Source organism: Phyllobates terribilis, unplaced genomic scaffold (assembly GCF_046119375.1).
Source record: "Phyllobates terribilis strain yellow unplaced genomic scaffold, ASM4611937v1 Scaffold_8__6_contigs__length_399053987, whole genome shotgun sequence".
In the NCBI taxonomy this organism is placed as follows: domain Eukaryota; kingdom Metazoa; phylum Chordata; class Amphibia; order Anura; family Dendrobatidae; genus Phyllobates; species Phyllobates terribilis.
This window is the reverse complement of record NW_027362768.1, coordinates 25546568-25571688: the sequence shown is the minus strand read 5'-3', so window position 1 is coordinate 25571688 and position 25121 is coordinate 25546568.

Below are 25121 nucleotides of genomic sequence, written 5' to 3'. Positions count from 1 at the left end.
AAAAACAGGTAAGAAAAATGATGCTTCCAGGCAACGTGTTTCTGACCTCTCTGACCTATATTGTCCTTAGTCAGACTCTAAGGAATTCACAGGTCAAAAACGCTTTGCCTGGAAGCATAGTTTTTTATGCCTGCTTTATATATGAATTGCTGTATGTACAGAGCTATTGTTTTTCTGGATTTTGTTGGATACAAACAAAGTTTGCAAAAGCTCTGGAGTAGCGGTGATAGTTATTTTCTTGAAATTGGTTAAAACTGACATCTGCTGTCCCCAGTCGGTACTGGCATATGACTGCCCCAGCCAATCATTAGTCATGGCAATGATCTCAGTACAGCACATGACCTTGGCAGGCAGTAATTGGTTTGAAAAATCACATGACGGTACAGAAATAGCAAGTACCAAACAATCATTCAAAATGGTATTTTGTTTATAGTATTTGTTTAACTTGGTCAACTTTTAACTTTGTATTGTAGCACCAAAGTGATACAAATATCATTTATTTGGTGTAACAAATACGGCACATACTATATCTGTAAAGATGTAATATGCTCAGTTATTCGTATTCATTCCCTTACCATATTTATTGGTAATATAATCTTTTTTTTGACAGATTGAACCATTGTACTTACACATGGTGATCACTTGAACACTGAAATTAGATTCACTAGGTCAGTATGCAAATCTATGAGTTTATGTATTCCATTAGGAGAATGTTCCTCGTTATATCAATGGGCAGTAATGATTGTAGCTCACTTGTGTTGGTGACTTTATCTTATAGGTAAAGTATTGTGAATTGAGGTTAATGTAATTTATAAAATTTGAACACATATACAATAGAATGTCAAGCAAGAGTCTCACTAAAGTGCATATAATGGTCTCTCATCATTTATTCAGAAAATGGTAACACCTGTCAATAAAAATTCTCTGCCTGGAACCTTTCCTGTAAAGCGAGATCATTAGCACTCTGCGAAATGTTTCATGAAGGACACTGCAAAGTGTCTGCCTTTCAATAACCAATCATATCACATACTAACAAGGTACAAAAGTGGCAACCAGATTCATTCAAAACTGTCATAAGTAGGATTTTTTAGTACATCAAATAAACTGTATTTACATAGAAATTCTATGACATTTATAGATTGTAGAAGGGCATGTAGACGCTAATATGTAACAACTCAAGTTTCTTGTCTGATATGATTCTATTTTGTGTGATGGTAATATCATCTTAAAATTAATTTCTACCTAATAACTTCCTAATACCATGTTTAGGTCTTTTAGGTTCAAACTTCTTAATCTTATTATTATTATTTAGCAGTTATTATTTAATAATTTCTGGATACATCTTTACAACTGCCAGAGCTCTACATAGACTCCACATTCCATACATGTCACCAGGTCAAAAGTGACCAGTTTTTGCTTCTAGAAAAAAAGAAATAAAGAATCTCACCACGCCAATGTTGTTGCAGATACAACGGAAAGTGGATGAATGGGTGCCAATTCCTGCTGGTGAAGATCAGCTATTGTAGAACTGAAGAAGAAGAAATAAGTATTTTCCAGCACTTCCTTCCATAAAATTCATGTTTTTATTAGAAACGTATTTAAAAACAGGAGGATCCATCACGAGGATAAAACCTTATGTGTTTCTGATATTTCTAATAAAAGATGAGTTTTTGCTTATATTTTATTCCCCCTGCTCTCTCTCGGTTTTGTTTTTTTAATTTTTTTAAATCTGCCATACAATTCCAGAAGTTTGGGTCTTTTTATTGTTTGATGCTAATTTTTCTTGTCTTTACAAAAGAGACATGGCTCACTGGTTAAAAATGCAGAGCCGCCTTGGTAAAGACCAGAAAAATTATCACTTAATAAAAAGGCCCATATGTCTGGAACATTATGGAAGACTTGAAAAATGAAAAGCACTTATTACTTATGAAAATAAGAGAAAAAACTGGGCACTTTTGATCTTGTGACAGGTCCTCTTTATTGTAGAGGATAAACTGTGTTGAGACGCAATAAAATTGTATTTTAGACATTCAATTTAAGGAATATTTCCTTTTAAGTACATTGATAAGTCTGAACTATGAATGTTTTGCAACATTAAACAGCTGATTCATCAGGAAGGATGCTACAAGAACATAAGGTATTAAAGAGACCCTCCAGAGTAATTAAAAATTTGACTACACATAGGTAATGGATAACCAACATACCTTGTGCCCTTGTCATGTTGCTTCCTTTCATCATGCATTTATTCCAGAGCACTGTTCTTTGCTTCATAAAATGGCCAAATGGTCATAAACTCTAAAATACACCCCTTTCACTGCTAGTAAGACCATTGCAATTGACTTTTCCAAAGCAGAATGAGATGCTGGCAGTCATATTGTAAAACAAAGAACAGGGCTCCAAAGTGGAGGAATGGTGGCAAGTGTAGGACACCAGTTCCGCTAATTATACATGACCCAAATCTTACTTTTTTACTTAAAAAAGCATAGCTCCCAACTGTCCCGGATTTAGAGGGATTGTCCCAATTTGAAGCTGAGACTTGCGTTCCGTCAGAGCTTTTGTACTGACTTCTATACTCACCCCACTTCTTTTCTCTCAGACGTCTTTAATTGCTCCTCCTCGTGGGTGGGACCGCCCGCTTCTCAGTGCATAAATGAAATTATATATTAACACTCTGCTGTGTGCAGGTCTCACTGAGACGCAAACTCACATTGCAATGTTTGGAAGCTGTTGCTTTATCTATGAGCCACAGCAATGATGTTATTAGGTGTCAGGTGTTTGCTGGATCTGAAATGGGTTCAGAACCATCAGTGGATTCTGTGGTCTCCCATTCTGGTCCAGCCAGGGCTTATGCTGCTCAGCATTGTCATCAGTCCCAACACCCAGCTGGTGCACAAGATGTACAAGTTGTCTCTTGGGTCTTTGTTTCTAGCAACATGAAGCTTAGGTTGCGGAGTGAAACAGGGCTGCTACAGCCTAAGTCCAGGATTCGCTGCACTGAGCATGCCCGTGACATGGCGGACCGTGATTGGTGGTTTGGGAGTCAGCTGATTCGGTGACCTGGCACCGCCTGATTGGTCGCGGGTGACGTCACCAATAGTGCGATGGTGGGCAGGGCTTAATCTTTAAATAACTCGCCCACAAACATGGCGGCGCGCTCTGATCATTGTGCTGTGATGATGTTGTTGTGTGGACGCTTGGCTGTTTGGGCTCCACGTGTGCTTTAGCTTCTGTCAGGCAGGTTTAGCGGGGGATAGGCAGCCTTAGATAGAGGGAGGCAGGTAGCTTCATCTGACAGTCTGGCTTTGACAAAGGGGTCGCCATACACCCCGAGCAGTCTGCAGACACCGTATTCCCGGCACCGCCTGTAAATCACGTGGAGAGATACTCCTCAGTCCGGTAGCATGCTGGCTGGGAGCACGTATACGCCGGCGTGAATCACACACGCATCCTAGTGCCTGCTGTGTAGTCCCTGTGCTGTAAACAGGGCTACAGATACATTATTTATCGCACATCTCTCGTGCAGTTAATGGAGATAGTGTGAATCTTGACCTCTATTGCAAGCAGTGAATTCAGAAGCAGGTTACACATGTCCATAGAGATACATTGTATATATAGGATATATTTTCATGTTTCCTGTATACTGAGGTGAAGAATAAGATTTTTTTTTGTTCCTATAAAAGTAGTAAAAATAATAAGCAATTACAAAAATGGCATTTTGCCTAAGCTACTGGGCAACAAGCTCTGGTGGTGTAATAGGGAGAATTCTGTGTATTTGACCTGTATTGCAAGATCTGACTCCATATACATATTATACTAATAGAAATACACTGCTATGTACAATATATGTATTTGTATTCTAGAGGGAGAATAATATATTTTTTCATTCTAGCAAATTACTAAAAATAATAATGAAAAACACTTGATAATGAAAAAAAAATGTAATTTTTAATGCAGTTTTTGAAAAAAATAATAAACATCACAAATCAGCAAATAACAAGTACATATTTGGTGTTTCTGTAATCGTAAAGACCCGCACAACACATTGATCAGATTATTTACATGGATCGGTAAATGACGTAAAAAAATGGTGTGATTGATAATTTTTTTTATTAAACTCATAAAAAAATGTAATAAAACTGTAATGCTGAGGTTGTGTTCACACATAGTGTAAATACTGCATTCTTTCTGCTGCTTTTTATCTGCCGGTGTCCGCATCATACAACACAATAGCAATTTTCTCTGGTTATTATGAGTTTGCTGTGTTTCTTTTATGCGCTTTCCCGCTTATTTGATACGATTTTGGATCACGTATGAAGCAGATTTTTTAACACTTTTTTAATAGTACAGAAACGCTTTGATTCTGCAATTAAAAATGCAACAGCATTTTATTTTTCATGGGTTTGTTTCACAAGAAGCCTATAAAGAAAAAATGCACCAAAACTGCAAAGTTCAGCAGCGTCTTCAGGCCACAGAGGGCGGAGATTTCATGGAATCACATCCACTTTGCTTGGAAATTTAGAATGTGCTCACATGTAGGGTGAATGCTGCATGTTTTCTGCTGTGTTTAAGGCTGAGTTCACACGATGCGTTTTTCATGCGTTTCCGCGGCGTTTTTGCAGTTGCGTAAATGCCGCAGAAACGCATGAAAAACGCATGGTAGAAGGGCAGCAATGTTCCCCAATGGAAATCCGCATGTGCTGCGCCCATAATGCGGATTTTTCCGCAGCGTAAACGCTGCGGTCAAAAATCCGCAGCATGTCAATTAATTTTGCGGAAACGCTGCTCTTTTGCCGCCATTGACTTGCATTAGACCGCATGGAATCCGCATCACTGTATATGTTGATGCGCTTTTCATGCGGTCTAATGTGCGGATGGTACCCGGGTGTGGAGGAGAGGACTCTCATCCAGACCCAGGTACCATTAAAAAAAAAAGAATAAAATAAAAAATATATATATTCTCACCTTCTGACGGCCCGCGCTGCGTCCTGCCGGCTTCCCGCGCACTTCGCGGTTGAATGAAGGACCTTCGCTGACGTCAGACACATGTGACGGGTCACGTGACGCTGACGTCGGAAGGTCCTACAGTCTTCACTGCCGGCAGCCGGGACCGATGAAGCAGGACACCGGGGGCCATCAGAGGGTAAAGTATAGATTTATTTTTTATTTTTTGACATCACACACTATATAAATCCATGCCGTTTGCATGGATTTATATAGTGTAAAGTTGACAAGCACTTTCCAAGTGATGCTAAAATCGCTTGGGAAGCGCTTGTCAACCCGCATGCGGAAATGAAAGTGAAGACCGCTTCATTTCCGCATGTCCCTGGCAGGAAACCGCATGTACAATCCGCATGCGTTTTTTCCTGCCAGAGAGATGCAGAAACGCTCAGGAAAAAATCCTGAGCATTTCTGCATCGTGTGCACATACCCTAACTGTCCAATCAAAGTGGATGTGATTTCATGAAAACTGCACCCACTGAGCTCCCAAAGACGCTGCTGAATTGTGCAGTTTTGGTGTTTTTTCTCTCTCTTGTCTTTTATGTGGAGCCTACAAAAAACGCATGTAAAAAAGTTGCAGTTACTTTTTTAAGTGCAGAATCAAAGTTTTTCTGTATTATAAAAAACATATTAAAAATGCGACTTCACATCTGCACCAAAATGCATCAAATAGGAGGGAGAAGATTGTTATTGTGTAGTTTGGTGCAGACTTCTCCAGAAAACAAAAAACACAGTATTTCTGCAATGTGTGAACATGGCCTTGCAGACACCAAAAGCCAGATGTTGTATTATGAAGCTATATAAAGATGAGAAAGTTCTGGAGGCTCCGACCGTGAATGAATGAGCAAAAATTAAATCCATAGGTCCCAACTAGAGATGAGCAGGATGCACAGATGATGTCGCACCAGCCCTGGCTAATCAAAAGCTGCTCCGGGTACGTCGGAAGGTTAGAGATTCGCAGCCTCCCATCAAGCTGCCAGGTAGCACTGACCAGAGACCTGTGAATCCATCCGCTCATCTCTAGTCCCAACTGTCCCAGCAGACAGTCCCGGATATGGGTCCACGCTCTGCAGTCTTGAGCGACTGCTGAATTTCCTTCACTACCACCTCCCCTCTGACAACTCCTCCAATCAGGGTAGAAAGAAATGGTAAATGGGTGTGGATTGGGGTGTGGCCTGGGACATGGCCAAAATTTGCAGGGGCGCGGATGATCTGTCCCTCTTTCTGTTCTTCAAAAGTTGGGTGCTTTGAAAGAAGCACTCATATCACAGGAAGCTTTTTTCCTGCATGAGTCATCCCCTTCTTCAACTCCTGATCCAGCTGCACCCTCCTCCTCCCTTCCAGGGACTTTAGCAGTGATGACTCATGCAGGGAAAAGAGACTTCCTGTTTCTATATAGAGCTTAGAAGGATTCAGCTAGTCAGTTTTTAATCACATAATGTCATAGAACTAATGGAAAAGAGAAGAATTAACTGGGTAGAAAGGCAAAATGAGCAATTGTAAGTGCACACTGCTATATAGTATGATAACTGCAATATGTTAAGAGGATAAAAACTGATTGGAGGAGTGCTTCTTTAAGAGTCAATGACTCTCTCAGTACTTGATTTTCAAGGAAGGATTAATGATGATTTACAGAAACTGAGCATGTTCAATTAAATGTATTTATTTTGTTTATTTGATCTTTTTTTTAAATAGTTTCTGACATCATTAAACGGTTTAAATTGCTGCCAACTGAACAAAGAACACAAAAATATATTTAAATGTTATATTCTTCTTTATCTCTTTTCACTTACAGTAGTACCAAAACCACTTTATGGGTATGTATCCATGGATTAAACCTTATTGCCTTATCATAACAGTAAGGTGTATAATTTTTAAATGAGTATACTGTGAGTTTAAATTCCACAATATGGTATATACTATATCTACAATGTTCATTTAGTAAATATTGGTCCAGTTGTGATTTTTCTTTAAATTATTAAGTAAAAGAAATGTATATATTAGGACTATGGCATGACTGAGAGTAAATCAAAGGCATCATCCTTTAAAGTACATTTTATTGGCTGATGAACATTTCAATATCTTTTTGCATCATCTTAAATACTGACGTGTGAGCAGTTTTTTTTCAAAATAGACTTAATAGATGTGGACATTTTAAGATCCTCCCCTCCATAATACATCAGTGTGTCCTTGCTTAGGAACAAGTGCTGTCTATACAACAATACTGAGTAGTGGATTTTACACCGTGTTGTCAGGTCATTCCACGGTATAAATCCTGAATCAATAGCACTTTTTATTCGCACACTACAGATGCTGAACATTTTTCTTTTACAGAGAGGAAATGTGTGCAGTAATTTAATTATCTGGAATGATGGAAGTGTCAATGGGCCTTGAAGTGATCAAAGTATTTCTCTGACCCTTTAAAGTTGAGATCTTACCCCAAATAAAGTCAGCTTTTCCTAAAAGCAATTCCTAATTTGTGAAGTTAGGTCGTATTCCTCCAACACACTAAAACGTGTTTAAAAAGTAAAGAAATAGTTACATCTTTTGTAATTCACATTTATTAAAAATTCTAATTTATTGGAGCAGTTATTGGCCTCTTAGTAGACTACCGGAAGCTCTCTACCTTTTTTTAGCCTTCATACAAGTGGAAACAGAGGAAACTGTATTGAAATGCCACTGAACCAGCCCCTGTAGGTCTCAATTCTTCTTGCTGGCACTGTTCAGTGTGGGGAAAACAATCCTACTACATTATTATTGTAATGTCAGACTCTCCCTTCTGCTCGCTGAGTTTTATACCGGGATGGCAATGTGAATATTGTGGCCAGTGATTGGCGGCAGTGGTCACATGTCCTTCTGTATGGAGCAGGATAGACAGAGACTACAACAATACTTTCTGTTTAATTCAAACGGACATATAACCACTGCAGCCAATCACTTGCCACAGCAGTCTTAAGCCTGTACATAGTGTAATGAAAGTACAGAGACCTGTGGTTTACATTTATAGCTCTGAAAGAGGAACTTTGGAGATTGGTAATGTGGGTAAACTTTTACAGTATTCTGCATGGCTTTTACAATCATTTTCATTATCACAAAGTATTGAAATGATAGAAAAAAATGCTTTGAGTCTGGAATCACACTTTTTTTTTGACACCTTTGTTTGTGCAATTTTTGAGTCAAAATCAGGAATGGGTTTAAAAACAATGTCAAATGCTGCAAATAAAAACTATAAATGATCCTTTCTGTTGAATACACTTAGGATGGATTTACACGCTGAATTTTTTAAGTGTTTTTATTTTTGCAGGTATTTCCTGTTTTTTATGAATTTTTTGCTTCCCCCTCAAAAACTTCAGCCAGATAATACATGTAGGACTATTGTAATATGAAACATACTGCAAATATTGAAATATATACATATATTTTTTGTGCTTGATCAGTGTGCTTTTATTTCTATTATTTTACTTTGACTCTTTGACATGCTGTAGTTATGGTGGGGTTTTTTGCTGCGATTTTTTTCTTTTTTTTCAATAGACTTCTTTATACGATTTGTAAAATGGCAGAGAAATATGTTTCTCTCAAAAAAATTAGTGAAAAAAGAAACACTTGAAATTTATGGCACTTTTCAAAGCAAAACCCCCTGCTAGAATAGAGGGAGTAAATGAGACTTAAAGGAAGTTTCCAGTTTCAACAAATGTTATTTATTTGCATTTCTGCATTGCGTTTTCCAATAATCGTTCTGAATTAATTAGTTACAGCATTTGAGATCTCTATTTGATTCCTTTCATTAGGAAATTTTATTGCTTTCTTAAAATGTATAAAAGAATTCCACAAGTGATGAACATAAATGTGTATGAGTCAATACAAGTCACAGCTCTGCTAGACATACAGTAACAGTATTCAGTCCTGCAGCATATGAACATGTTCTCAAAGTGGTGGTCCACTACAATGTATATTGTGAACTTCGATTTAAACCTTTGAAATAAGTCTTTTTGAAAATACCTTATGTTGACATATTTGCCTCTGAGCGGCGCTATAGCTGCTCGCTCAGTCCTGATCACGTGACTTCCTGCTGCAGTCACCGCTGAAATCCAGTGGTGTCATATCGACTTCTGGACTCTGGAAGTTGACCTTGCATCACCGAGTATCGAGCGTGCATGCGGGGCTCAGCCAATGAAAGCAGAGGTGAGAGGGAAAGCTTCTACTTCTTGTGCTGGATACTGGGCTGTGTCATGCGGTGAAACACCTCCCACAGCCCAGTCAATCAGGGGGAGTGTGTGAGACTAGGTAACGCCTCGGTGAAGCAAGGTCAACTTCCAGAGCCCGCAAGTTGGCATGACATCACCGGATGTCAGCAGCGGATGCAGCCGGGAGTCACGTGATCGGGACTGAGCGAGCAGCAATAGCGCTGTTGAGAGGCAAACAACTAAAAAAAAAACCTGCCTTATATGACACAGTACCTCTTATTTATGATATTTTCAGTACAAATTATACATCTGATACAGAATATGTTAGCAAATTATGCAAGGTATAAATTACTTTCTAGAAAAAACAGTTTGTAAACAGGAAGCAAATGAGTGCAATCAAGTTAATGAGGGTCTGGTTGAATAGACTAATGCACTGAATGTATGGTTGAGAAAGGTGAACTCACAGCAGACAGTAAAAACATCATAGATGCTATCCCCAAGGAACTGAACAACAGATGGATACAATGACAGATGCCATCACCCTGCAGAGTGTTTTGGGAGATTCTGTTGCTAATAGGATCCATACAGTACTAATATAATAGGATCCAATATAGTAGTAAGGTATACTAAAAATACCCATCTGTGAGCTGAATTTTCATACTTGTTGATGATTGGATTATTGCCGTAATGTATATTAAAAATATCATAAACCATTGACTTTTATTTTATTTGTTCATTGCATGGTAAACAATAATGATTTTACTATTTTAGGAAACAAAGTAATGCAAAGAATTCTCTCACAAATAACACCAAACGAATGGAGTATATGGTAAGCACCGACTGTATTATGTCTTCTAGACTCCTTTTACACCAGCCTCAAAAGTTTACAAAAAGGATCTAAAGTAAAGGTGGGTGAGCAAATCCTTTCAAATTCTAATTCACCAACTCACTGAATTTTTCCAAAAGATTTGATTTGCAGCAAATCAAAAGCAATGCAAGGCCTCTAATTACTTTGAATATATTGGACTGTAATGAACCCCTTTTAAGCTCTTTAACCCCTTCCCAACATTTGCAGTATATATAGGTCATAGAAGGAAAGGACTTCCCTACCAATACAGTATATATACTTCATGGCGATGGACCGCGCACAATCGCCGCCAGTCGTTCAGTGAACATCACAGCTGATACCCGGCTCTCACTGCCAGTAGAGCTGCCTGCACCATTCCCGGCAGTTTAACCCCCTAAATGCTGTGATTGATATTGATCACAGAATTTAGAAGGCAGAGAGAGAGAGCCCGACCGTTGCCATGGTGAACTTAAGTCCTCATAGCAACATTCGTGTCACCTGGCTACAGCAAGCCCCTTAGACCATGTGCAGAGCATGGTGTAAGGGGCTTGTGTCAGTGCAGCATTGGCAGTTATAAAGCATTGCAATGCTTTAGAACAGTGATGAGAGTGTGAAACTGAAAGTCCCATAGAGAGACTAAGTAAAAAAAAACAAAAAAAATTGTACTTTTTAAAAAAAAAAAAATTACAAAATAATAATAAAAATATATATTCTAGAAAAAAAGGTATTTTTATGAAAAAGAAACATAAAAATAAAATAGTACACATATTTGGTATTGCCGCATTTGGAATGACCTGACATAAAACTGTCACACTAGTTAATCCCTTCACATTGTAAAAAAAAAACGAAGCAAAAAACAATGCTTTTTCATCATACCGCCAAATAAAAAGTGAAATAAAACGCTATCAAAAAGGTGAATTTAAATAAAAATAGTATAGCTGAAAACATCATCTTGTCCTGCAAAAAACAAGCAGCCATACAGCTCCATCAGTGGGAAAATAAAAAAGCTATATCTCTCAGAATAAAGTGATGCATATAAATAATTCTTTTATCTATAAAATAGTTTTTATTGTGTAAAAAGAGCCAAAACACAAAAAAATTAAATAAATGTGGTATCGCTGTAATCGTATAACAGCACAGCCAAAGCAATAAGAGGAATTAAAACAATAATGTTCAGCTTAAGGCCAGTATGATTCTGGTCAATATAAACATTGCCACAGCACAGAATATAAAATTATAACCTTTAATAAATACTCTTAAAAATCAGTAAAGTGCTGAAATCTAATGTGAGATCTACATTATTCTGGAAGCATATGCCCCTGATGAATGGCTGAAACGCGTCGGAAGGTTCCGTGGATCATTTTAATCACCCACACAAAAAGGAGGACAAAAGGCTCCGGGTGAGATCTATCCAGTAATTAATACGAGGAAATAAGCCTGGATGGTAATAAGAGGCTCCTCATTTGTTTGTTTAGAGCGGTTAAAGGATTACCGTACATCAGGGCCGGCGTCAGCACCCGGCGCACCTGGGCAAATGCCGGGGCCCTGAGCAGGCAGAGGGGCCCACTGGCGGTCGTGCACCCCGCTGGGCTATGGGCGGAGGAGAGCGGTGTCAGTGCCCGCCCTTCTCCGCCGCTTGCTCAGGGCCCCGGCAGGCGGATACTTACCTTTCCCCGTGCCTCCGCAGATCAGCTGTCTTCCTGCTCTGCGCTCCCTGTGACGTCTCAGGTCAGAGGGCGCGTTGACGTCTTTACACCGCGCCCTCCCCTGAGCCGTCACAGGGAGCGCTGAGCGGGAAGACGCCGACAACGCTGGAGCTCGGACCCGAGCAGCGGGCAGCAGGCAGCGGGCAGCGGGCAGCAGGCAGCAGGTAGCAGGTGAGGAGAATGGAGGTGAGTATTTGATTTTTTTTTTTTAATGTATGGAGGCATGGGGCAGTATAAAGAGAAGGGCGGGGGGCATCCTGCATGGGGCATTATAAAGAGAGGGGGGGACATCCTGCATGGGGCATTATAAAGAGGAGGGGTGACAGCCTGCATGGGGCATTATAAGGTGGGGAACAGCCTGCATGGGGCATTATAAAGAGGGCGGGGGACATCCTGCATGGGGCATTATAAAGAGGAGGGGTGATATCCTGCATGGGGCATTATAAAGAGGAGGGGTGACAGCCTGCATGGGGCATTATAAGGTGGGGAACAGCCTGCATGGGGCATTATAAGGGGGGGGGCAGCCTGTATGGGGCATTATGTGGGAGGTAACAGCCTGTATGGGGCATTATGTGGGGGGTAACAGCCTGCATGGAGCATTATAAGGGGGGGACAGCCTGTATGGGGCATTATATGGGGACCGGTATCCTGTATGGAGCGTTATATGGGGGCCAGTATTCCGTATGGGGGCCAGTATTCCGTATGGAGCCTTACATGGGGGCCAGTATTCCGTATGGAGCCTTATATGGGGGCCAGTATTCCGTATGGAGCCTTATATGGGGGCCAGTATTCCGTATGGGGGCCAGTATTCCATAAGGAGCCTTATATGGGGGCCAGTATTCCGTATGGAGCCTTATATGGGGGCCAGTATTCCACATGGAGCCTTATATGGGGGTCAGTATTCCGCATGGAACCTTATATGGGGGTCAGTATTCCGCATGGAGCCTTATATGGGGGCCAGTATTCCGTATGGAGCCTTATATGGGGGCCAGTATTCCGTATGGAGCCTTATATGGGGGCCAGTATTCCGTATGGAGCCTTAGATGGGGGCCAGTATTCCGTATGGAGCCTTATATGGGGGCCAGAATTCCGCATGGAGTCTTATATGGGGGTCAGTATTCCGCATGGAACCTTATATGGGGGTCAGTATTCCGCATGGAGCCTTATATGGGGGCCAGTATTCCGTATGGGGCCTTATATGGGGGCCAGTATTCCTTATGGGGCCTTATATGGGGGCCAGAATTCCGTATGAAGCGTTATATGGGGGCCAGTATTCCGAATGGAGCCTTATATGGGGGCCAGTATTCCGTATGGAGCGATTCACCGGTTTCTGAGCTATTGTGGAATTTACAATAGATAACACTCATGTAATGTAAGAAGTGAAATCTTTGCATTGTAATATATATTTCTCCGCTGTATCTCTGCATCATGAATCGTGGTATGTGTTAAAGGGGCCCACTGAGACTCTTTCGCCCGGGGCCCAGAAAAACCTGGAGCCAGCCCTGCCGTACATACATTACACATTGAAGAAATGGATGAAGGATTGAAGGGATCTTATGGACCCATCTTTTTTGTGATATGTATGTGAGATTTTCTTTATATAGCATTTTTATGGTAGATGCTCTGAAAACCAATATATCTTAGGAATGCTGAAAGAGGTTGAGATCTAACACTTGGATAGTTAACTTAGGGCATTGTTGAACTCAAATAGATACCTTATGAGCATTTACCATAACACTCTTTACGTTTATGTTATTGTGTTTTGTCATATTTGACTTCATTACACAGGCGCTCAGCACTTCACTGATTTTTAAAAGGAATTAAAACAATTTCACAATAATTCAATAAGAAACATAGCAAAAAAGCACAACAGGATGCTGCAGACTCCCTTACTAGAAGGAGGTAACACAGGTGCAGAATGCTGATGAACAATCACTCTCAACCTCTCACTCCAAGGAGGGGGTACAGTGCAGTTTTTTGAGGGGTGCAGTTTTTAGAATGGTGTCACTTTGGGGTATTTTCTGTCATATAGGCCTTCCAAAGTCATTTCAAATGTGATACCTACAAAAAATGTTTTTGTAAATATTGTTGGAAAAATGAGAAATTACTGATCAACTTTTAACCCTTCTAACTTCCTAACAAAAAATAAATTATTTTTAAAAAATTATACAGATGTAAAGTAGATATATGGGAAATGTATTTAGAAATTATTTTGTACAGCATGACTAACTGGTTTAGGGATATAAAAATTGAAAATTGCTAAATTTTCAACATATTTGCCAAATTTCGGATATTTTCACAAATAAATGCAAGTCAAATCGAACAAATTTTACCACTATCATGAAGTACAGTATGTCACAAGAAAAAACAGTCTCAGAATCAGTGGGATCCGTTGAAGAGTTGTAGAATTATTACCACATAAAGTGACACTGGTCAAAATTGTAAAATTTGGCCTGATCATGAAGGTGTAAAAGCAAGCTCAGCTTTAGTGTAGTCAAAATGACCCTAACATATATGACTATGGGTAAACTGATGATAACTAGTGTTGAGCGAGCACTAAAATACTCGGGTGCTCGAAGCTCGGGCCGAGCTCGCCGTGATACTCGGGTGCTCGACCCGAGCAACGAGCCCAATGTTAGTCTATGGGAGACTCGAGCATTTTTGCGGTGGCACCCCCGGCAGTCTTTTAAAAGCCTAACAAGTGCCCAAAACGATAGTGACAGTGCTCAAATGACATGGGGACAGCATGGGGATCGCCCCAGGAAGCATTTCTGACCCCCAGGTCACTGCTGTCAACAACGTGGTCAGAGGTATTAAGCCACTTTTACAGGCTCACAATAAAACGAAAGTGAAACTTTTTTCCTGTGAAATATGTTAAGGAACATCCTTTCCTGGAAAAGACTTGTGTATAAGTTAAAATAAATGACCAAAAACAAAAATACTCCTCCACACCTTCGGCTATGTTCACAAGTAGCATTTTTTATGCGTTTTTGCACTTTTGTATTGCTTTCAACTATGACAAATGCATTCACCGGGAAATGTCATTTTAACATTTTACAACCTTATCTGGCCATGTGCTGTGTGACACATGCATAAAGTGCTGAAAAGACATGGGAACAGCATGGGGAAGACCCCTGGAAGCATCTCTGACTCCCAGGTCACTGTCTAAAAGTGTGCCCATCATAAGTGATAATTGCCGCATCAGAAGATGCAGACTTGCAACTATCCCCATGCAAGTTCTAGTCCCAGGGCAGTGTTCAATTGTACCTCCCCCATTCCTTGCAATAAAAGCGCAAGTGTGCAGCCTGCCACCCACCCACTCCCAGGCTGCAATACCATACTGCTTGCTCGCTTGAACTTGAAATTGGGCCTTTTAGGCATGTGGAGGCGGAATCTGGCCACCACGTCATGGCTGTGTTGGCGGCCTGGAATCCATACTCAGTCCCCAGCCGCTCGGCGGCCAGGTGTCCACACACGGTCCCCAGCCGCCTGGGGGCAGCCGGGTGTCCTTAAACGGTCCCCAGCCACCCCTATTTCTCCTTGGAACATCCCCCACACACTTTTCTTAGCCCGGCCTGCTTTAGGCAGCATTGGACGAGCCCACCAGAGAACCAGACTCCTCCGGTGGGCCCTGACTTCTCCATCGGTGGAGTTGAGAGTGCCAAGGTGAGGAGCATGATGATGATGACAGAAGTTAGCATCTGCTATGTTTTCTTTTAATGCAAGTGTAAGTGTGCAGCCTGCCACCCACCCACCCCCAGACTGCAATTCATACTGCTAGCTTGCACTTGAAATGGTGCCTTTTAGTTTAGAGGAGGCCGAAGCTGGCCACTACCTCATGGCTGCTTCGGCAGCGAGGTATCCATACTCAGTCCCCAGCCGCCCCTATTTGTCCTGGTGTGCCTTATACATAAGATTAAGCGCGTATACCAAAACATTACCTGTGCCCTCCCCAGTGCATTTAGTGGGAAGGAGAGCCTATTCCGCTGTAGTGTGTGCATGCCAAACCCCTGTTCATGGTACATGCGAAGATGCCTCCCACCTTGCACCTGTCGTTGCAGACTTGCAACTATCCCCATTCAAGTCCTTGTCCCAGGGCAGTGTTCAATTGTACCTCTCCCATTCCTTGCAATGCAAGCGCAAGTATGCAGCCTGCCACCCACCCACCCCCAGGCTGCAATACCATACTGCTTGCTTGCTTGCACTTTAAATTGGGCCTTTTAGGCATGTGGAGGTGGAATCTGGCCACCACGCCATGGCTGTGTCGGCGGCCTGGTATCCATACTCCTGGTCAGGATCCCTTAAACATGCAACATCCTCCTGCCCCAGTCCTGGGAGGGGAGAATTCTGCCCTTATAAACTGGATCTGGGGTGGGGCTGAGTGAGTCAGAGAACAGAGAACAGTCAGAGTCAGAGTGAGAGCAAGGGAAAGTAACAGCAAGGAGCTCTGTAGGAGCTAGGAGCTAAAGACCAGGGGCTGGAAGCTGAGCAGAGCTCGCCCTGGCAGAAGACAATAGGAACCGGACACAGGAGTCCGAAGCTGTGAGGACTTATATATCCAGCAGCAGAAACCAGCCGGCAGGGGATTTCAGGTCCTCTGGCCATAGAAGCCCGGAGGCTCAGTCACAAGCAAGGGACCAGCACCGCCATCGTGGAGCGGAGGCTAACAGAAGGCCCCAAGTCACCAGCCATACGGGTGAGCACTACACGGTACACTCAGGGACGTGGGCTACTTCTACCCGCTTACAGCAAGGTAGCCAGTAGTGTTGAGCCACCCCCGTAGTGTTCGGGTTCGGTTCGGTTCGTCGAACACCGGGATGTTCGAGGAACTGTTCGTCAAACTGTTCGTCGAACAACTTAGAACACCGTCGAACACCGTTAAAACCAATGGCAGGCAAACAAAAACACATAGAAACACATAGAAAACACCTGCAAAGGTGTCCAAAAGCTGACAAACTGCTCAGAAGACACTCTCTTTAAAAAAGCCGGCCGGCAAATTCAGCAGCGGCATACACCGGTACCCGACAATTTAGACAAGAAGGAATAGAGCATCACACATAGATTAGATAGATAGAAACATGTCAGTCACACATATAAGAAGCACAGTGACAGTGTTGGTTACTGCACTTGTCATTTAGTGTAAAGGATTTATTAAAAAAAATATTAGTGTTTTCATGCACCGTCTCTTTAAAAAAGCCGGCCGGCAATTCAGCATCTGTACCCGATAATTTAGAACAGAAAGAATAGAGCTTCACACATAGATTAGATAGATAGAAACATGTCAGTCACATATATATGAAGTACAGTGACAGTGTTGCTTACTGTACTTGTCATTTAGTGTAAAGGATTTATTTAAAAAAATAATAGTGTTTTCATGCACTGTCTCTTTAAAAAAGCCGGCCGGCAATTCAGCAGCGGTACCCGACAATTTAGAACAGAAAGATAGAGCATCACACATAGATTAGATAGATAGAAACATGTCAGTCACATATATATGAAGTACAGTGATAGTGTTGGTTACTGTACTTGTCATTTAGTATTAAAATAAAGGATTTATTATTAAAAAAATTGGCGTGGGGTTCCCCTTAATTTTAGGCTCTAGCGGAGGTTAAGCAGATGGCTGGGGCAGATGTTTGAAGCCTGGGAAGGGGGTAATACCCACGGAGCTTCCCAGGCTACTAATATCAGCCCCCAGCTGAATACATAGCCTTTACTAGCTATTAAAATGGGGGATCCCCCAAAAAAATGACGTGGGGTCCCCCCTAATTTAATAGCTAGCAAAGGCTAGGCAGACAGCTGGGGGCTGATATTAATAGCCCAGGAAGGGAGCCATGAATATTGGCCCCCTCCAAGGCTAGAAACACCAGCCGTCAGCCGCCCCAGAAATGGCGCATTCATAGGATGCGCCAATTCTGGCACTTAGCCTCGCTCTTCCACGCTGCCCTGGTGCGGTGGCAGGGGGTAATAGGGTTGGGGTTGATGTCAGCTTATAATGCCAGCTGACATCAAGCCCAGGTTAGTAATGGAGAGGCGTCTATAAGACACCCCCATTACTAACCCCATAGTCAAAGTTAAAAAAAACACAAACACCCAGAATAAAGTCCTTTAATTGAAATAAAGACACAATCCTTTATTGTTCTAAATTAAACCATACTTACCATCACGCCCATTCCAGCTGAAGCCAACGATCTCCTGCAATAAAAGAAAAATAATAAAGCAACCTCATCCTTACCTTTCCATGGTTCCCACGACAGCTTCAGCTCTGCTACATCGAGATGACAGGCTGGACCGCAGCAGAACGCTGCCATCCAGCCTGTCATCCCGCAGACACTGAGAAGCGCAGGCTTGCTTGCGCTGCTCAGCGTCTCTCTGTGACGACATCCAGATGAGCCGAGTTCATGTCCAATGAACTCGGCTCACCTCATGCACGTCACTGACAGCGTGGGAAAATTCTCACGCTGAAGCGCTGATTGCAGGAGAATTTTCCCACGCTGTCAGTGACGTGCAGGAGGTGAGCTGAGTTCATTGGACATGAGCTCACCTCATGCACATCACTGACAGCGTGGGAGAATTCTCCTGCACTCAGCACTTCAGCGTGAGAATTTTGCCACGCTGTCAGTGACGTGCATGAGGTGAGCCGAGTTCATTGGACATGACCTCGGCTCATCTGGATGCCGTCACAGCTAGACAGTGAGGAGCGCAAGCATGCCTGTGCTTCTCAGTGTCTGCGGGATGACAGACTGGATGGCAGCGTTCTGCTGCGGTCCAGCCAGTCATCTCGATGTAGCAGAGCTGAAGCTGTCGTGGGAACCATGGAAAGGTAAGGATGAGGTTGGTTTATTATTTTTCTTTTATTGCAGGAGATCGTTGGCTTCAGCTGGAATGGGTGTGATGGTAAGTATGGTTTAATTTAGAACAATAAAGAATTGTGTCTTTATTTCAATTAAAGGACTTTATTCTGGGTGTTGTGTTTTTTTTAAATACTTTACTAGAAATTCATGGCGGTCATGTCTAATACTGGCGTGACCCCATGAATTTTGGGCTTGGGGTCAGCTGATAATGCCAAGCTGGCCCTAACCCCTTTATTACCCAGTGAGCCACCGCACCAGGGCCCTGGATGAGTTGGGTACAGCGCCAGAAGATGGCGCTTCTATGAACGCGCCATTTTCCGGGGTGGCTGCGGACTGCAATTTGTAGCGGGGGGGGGGCCCAGAAAGCTTGGGCCTCCCTGCGCTGCAGATTCCAGCCCCCAGCTGCCTAGTTGTACCTGGCTGGACACAAAAATAGGGCGAAGCCCCACGTACTTTTTTTTAATTATTTCATGAAATTCATGAAATAATTAAGAAAAAAAGGCCTTCCCTATATTGTTGTGTCCGGCCAGGTACAAATAGGCAGCTGGTGGTTGGGGGCAGCCCGTTCCTGCCTGCTGTACCTGGCTGGACACAAATATAGTGCAAAGCCCCACTTCAATTTTTTTTAATTATTTCATGAAATTCATGAAATAATTAAGAAAAAAAGGGCTTCCCTATATTGTTGTGTCCGGCCAGGTACAAATAGGCAGCTGGTGGATGGGGGCAGCCCGTTCCTGCCTGCTGTACCTGGCTGGACACAAATATAGTGCGAAGCCCCACTTCAATTTTTTTAAATTATTTCAGGAAATTCATGAAATAATTTAAAAAAAATTGACGTGGGGCTTCGCACTATATTTGTGTCCAGCCAGGTACAGCAGGCAGGAATGGACTGCCCCCAACCACCAGCTGCCTATTTGTACCTGGCCGGACACAACAATATAGGGAAGCCCTTTTTTTCTTAATTATTTCATGAAATAATTTAAAGAAAATTGACGTGGGGCTTCGCCCTGTTTTTGTGTCCAGCCAGGTACAACTAGGCAGCTGGGGGCTGGAATCCGCAGCGCAGGGAGGCCCAAGGTTTCTGGGCCACCCCCGCTGCAAATTGCAGTCCGCAGCCACCCCGGAAAATGGCGCGTTCATAGAAGCGCCATCTTCTGGCGCTGTACCCAACTCATCCAGGGCCCTGATGCGGTGGCTCACTGGGTAATAAAGGGGTTAGGGCCAGCTTGGCATTATCAGCTGGCCCTAAGCCCGAAATTCATGGGGTCACGCCAATATTAGACATGACCACCATGAATTTCTAGTAAAGTATTTAAAAAAAACACAACACCCAGAAAAAAGTCCTTTAATTGAAATAAACACACAATTCTTTATTGTTCTAAATTAAACCATACTTACCATCACGCCCATTCCAGCTGAAGCCAACGATCTCCTGAAATAAAAGAAAAATAATAAAGCAACATCATCCTTACCTTTCCATGGTTCCCATGACAGCTTCAGCTCTGCTACATCGAGATGACAGGCTGGACCGCAGCAGAACGCTGCCATCCAGCCTGTCATCCCGCAGACACTGAGAAGCACAGGCTTGCTTGCGCTCCACAGTGTCTCTCTGTGAGGGCATCCAGATGAGCCGAGTTAATGTCCAATGAACTCGGCTCACCTCATGCACGTCACTGACAGCGTGGGAAAATTCTCCTGCACTCAGCGCTTCAGCGTGGGAGAATTCTCACACTGAAGCGCTGAGTGCAGGAGAATTCTCCCACGCTGTCAGTGACGTGCAGGAGGTGAGCTGAGTTCATTGGACATGAGCTCACCTTATGCACGTCACTGACAGCGTGGGAAAATTCTCCTGCACTCAGCGCTTCAGCGGGAGAATTCTCACGCTGAAGCGCTGAGTGCAGGAGAATTCTCCCACGCTGTCAGTGACGTGCAGGAGGTGAGCTGAGTTCATTGGACATGAGCTCACCTTATGCACGTCACTGACAGCGTGGGAGAATTCTCCTGCACTCACCGCTTCAGCTTGAGAATTTTCCCACGCTGTCAGTGACGTGCATGAGGTGAGCCGAGTTCATTGGACATGAACTCGGCTCATCTGGATGTCGTCACAGAGAGACGCTGAGCAGCGCAAGCAAGCCTGCGCTTCTCAGTGTCTGCGGGATGAGAGGCTGGATGGCAGCGTTCTGCTGCGGTCCAGCCTGTCATCTCGATGTAGCAGAGCTGAAGCTGTCGTGGGAACCATGGAAAGGTAAGGATGAGGTTGCTTTATTATTTTTCTTTTATTGCAGGAGATCGTTGGCTTCAGCTGGAATGGGCGTGACGGTAAGTATGGTTTAATTTAGAACAATAAAGGATTGTGTCTTTATTTCAATTAAAGGACTTTATTCTGGGTGTTTGTGTTTTTTTTAACTTTGACTATGGGGTTAGTAATGGGGGTGTCTTATAGACGCCTCTCCATTACTAACCTGGGCTTGATGTCAGCTGGCATTATAAGCTGACATCAACCCCAACCCTATTACCCCCTGCCACCGCACCAGGGCAGCGTGGAAGAGCGAGGCTAAGTGCCAGAATTGGCGCATCCTATGGATGCGCCATTTCTGGGGCGGCTGACGGCTGGTGTTTCTAGCCTTGGAGGGGGCCAATATTCATGGCTCCCTTCCTGGGCTATTAATATCAGCCCCCAGCTGTCTGCCTAGCCTTTGCTAGCTATTAAATTAGGGGGGACCCCACGTCATTTTTTTTGGGGGGTCCCCCATTTTAATAGCTAGTAAAGGCTATGTATTCAGCTGGGGGCTGATATTAGTAGCCTGGGAAGCTCCGTGGGTATTACCCCCTTCCCAGGCTTCAAACATCTGCCCCAGCCGTCTGCTTAACCTCCGCTAGAGCCTAAAATTAAGGGGAACCCCACGCCAATTTTTTTTAATAATAAATCCTTTATTTTAATACTAAATGACAAGCACAGTAACCAACACTATCACTGTACTTCATATATATGTGACTGACATGTTTCTATCTATCTAATCTATGTGTGAAGCTCTATTCTGTCTGTTATAAATTGTCGGGTACAGATGCTGAATTGCCGGCCGGCTTTTTTAAAGAGACGGTGCATGAAAACACTATTATTTTTTTTGATAAATCCTTTACACTAAATGACAAGTACAGTAAGCAACACTGTCACTGTACTTCGTATATATGTGGCTGACATGTTTCTATCTATCTAATCTATGTATGATGCTCTATTCTGTCTGTTATAAATTGTCGGGTACCGCTGCTGAATTGCCGGCCGGCTTTTTTAAAGAGACAGTGCATGAAAACACTATTATTTTTTTAAATAAATCCTTTACACTAAATGACAAGTACAGTAATCAACACTGTCACTGCACTTCTTATATATGTGACTGACATGTTTCTATCTATCTAATCTATGTGTGATTCTCTATTCCTTCTATTCTAAATTGTCGGGTACCGCTGCTGAATTGCCGGCCGGCTTTTTTAAAGAGACGGTGCATGAAAACACTATTATTTTTTTTGATAAATCCTTTACGCTAAATGACAAGTACAGTAAGCAGCACTTTCACTGTACTTCGTATATATGTGGCTGACATGTTTATATCTATCTAATCTATGTGTGAAGCTCTATTCTTTCGGTTCTAAATTGTCGGGTACCGGTGTATGCCGCTGCTGAATTGCCGGCTTTTCATGTTTCACTGTTGGCACTGTTCCCATCGATTTGGGCAATCACTGTAATGCCACAACCACCATGGCTGTGGCATTACAGTGAGTGGCAGACAATCCCTGCATGATTGGTGCTCTAAATAGCGCCAGACATGCAGGACACGCTTTTGGTGCACGAACAGTTATCGAACATAACCTCGAACAGCCGAATTTTTTGCAAATCGTTCGGGTTCGTCGAACAACTCGAACACCGCCCAAAACAGCTCGAATTTGAGATTGGCGAACAGTTCTAGTCGAACACCGCTCATCTCTAGTAGCCAGGAATAGTGCAGACAGACGGGGAGGCCTACAACTCCACCTGGCCAGGGGAACTCCTGCTTGCAAACAGGCTGACCAGGCCTCTTATGCTAGCCAGTACTCCCGGGAGGGTCTACCTTATAATCATCAGTAAAGACCCTGAACTGCACTGCAAAGACTCTGATCATTCCTGCTGCGCTCGTGCACCATCACCCCCATCATCCACACTCACTGCCCTGAGGCTATACTCCTCCCGAGGGGAGTTATCCCATTTTATGCTGCGCACACAACACCAGCCTCAGCGGTCTGCCTCGCAGCGGTGGTACTACCTGACCACAATCCACGGGTGGCGCAGTCGGACAATTAACCTCAAAACCAAAGAAAGATTGCCACTGGTTTGACCAGCCTGAGCCACGGGACCGGGTCACTGCCACGGAGACTACAGACCCCAGAGACCCGGCACCGGGTATCCCACACACGTGTACACACGGCCCAGGGGGCGCGTCACATGCAGTACAGCATATTACAAACATAAGTCCCATTATTGGGGAGTGGGTCTCCCATAGTATTTGCTTATGCTTTCCCAGCAAAAGCTGCCAAAAATTAGGACGGAGCAACTTGCAATGCCCCTTACAAGAGCCATGCAGTACAGCATATTACAAACATAAGTCCCATTATTGGGGAGTGGGTCTCCCATAGTATTTGCTTATGCTTTCCCAGCAAAAGCTGCCAAAAATTAGGACGGAGCAACTTGCAATGCCCCTTACAAGAGCCATGCAGAACAGCATATTGCAAACATAAGTCCCATTATTGGGGAGTGGGTCTCCCATAGTATTTGCTTATGCTTTCCCAACAAAAGCTGCCAAAAATTAGGACGGAGCAACTTGCAATGCCCCTTACAAGAGCCATGCAGTACAGCATATGACAAACATAAGTCCCATTATTGGGGAGTGGGTGTCCCATGGTATTTGCTTATGCTTTCCCAGCAAAAGCTGCCAAAAATTAGGACGGAGGAACTTGCAATGCTGGCACCCTGGTGGTATAGTGGTGGTGGAGGCTGAGGATAAGGAGAAGAAGATTAAACAGCCGAAACGAGGAAGCGTATACCCATGTGTGGGTGTGAAGCGGTGCATGTGAATACACCTCCCGAAATAACACAGTGGATTTGACTTTATGTTACTCTGCTGTCATTTGGTGGTGATGAGAAGTCTGGCCCAATCCAGCCCTTGTTCATTTTGATAAGGGTCAGCTTGTCAGCATTGTCAGTTGACAGGCGAGTGCACTTATCAGTTATAATTCCCCCAGCGGCACTAAAAACACGCTCCGATAACACGCTAGCGGCAGGGCAGGCCAGGACCTCCAAGGCGTACAGAACGAGTTCATTCCAAGTGTCCAGCTTGGATACTCAATAATTAAAAGGCACAGAGGAATCACAGAGGACGCTGGTACGATCGGCAAGGTACTCCCTCACCATCTTTTGAAACTTTCCACTCCTTGTGAGAGTACCCCGCGCCTCAGGGCCTGTAAGCTGGGCGGGTGTCAGAAAACTGTCCCAGAACGTTGACAGTGTTCCCCTGCCTCTGCTGGATTGGAGTTGCATCTCTCTCGCCTGTACGCCTTGGTTGGGCAACGAACTGTGACCTCTGCCGCTAGTGTGTTCAGATGGGAATTTTTTTAAGAGTTCTGCAGCAAGGGCCTTCTGGTATTGCCCCATTTTTGTAGACCTCTCCACCTCAGGAATAAGAGAGTGAAAGTTCTCCTTGTAGCGGGGGTCTACAAGTGTCACCAACCAGTAATGACTGTCACCCAACATTTTGACAACGCGAGTGTCACAGTTAAGGCAGCGTAACATAAAGTCAGCCATGCGTGCCAGACTGGTAACAGGCAAGATTTCCGTGTCCTCACCAAGATGACGACTGACCATGCTCTCCTCCTCCTCCTCCTCCTCCTCTTCCTCCTCCCCCCTGTCCTCAGGCCACCCACGCTGAACCGACGGTATGACACTTGTACAGGTACTACCGTCTACAATGCATGATAGCAGCTCCTGTTCTTCCTCCTCCTCCTCCTCTCCCTCATTGTCCCCCAATGCACGTTGGGATGAGATGAGGCTGGCCTGTGTGTAATCGCCCGCTACGGCTTCTTGATCCATCTCATCATACTCTGGCTGCAATGCCTCCTCTTTAATTCTCTGCAGAGAGCGTTGCAAAAGACAGACAAGTGGGATGCTGACACTAATGATGGAGTCATCGCCACTCACCATCTTGGTGGCCTCCTCAAAGTTTGTCAGGATGGTACATATGTCAGACATCCAGGTCCACTCCTGAGGTCTTATGTGTGGAGTCTGACCTGAATATCGACGACCTTGTTGCAGCTGGTACTCCACAACTGCTCTCTTCTGCTCACAAATCCTTTGCAACATGTGGAGGGTAGAGTTCCAACGTGTGGGGACATCACACACCAGTCGGTGTGCCGGAAGCTGCAAACGCTGCTGCAACACAGCAAGGGCGGCGGAAGATGTAGCCAACTTGCGAAAATAAGCTGACAGGCGGCGTACTTTCACGAGCAG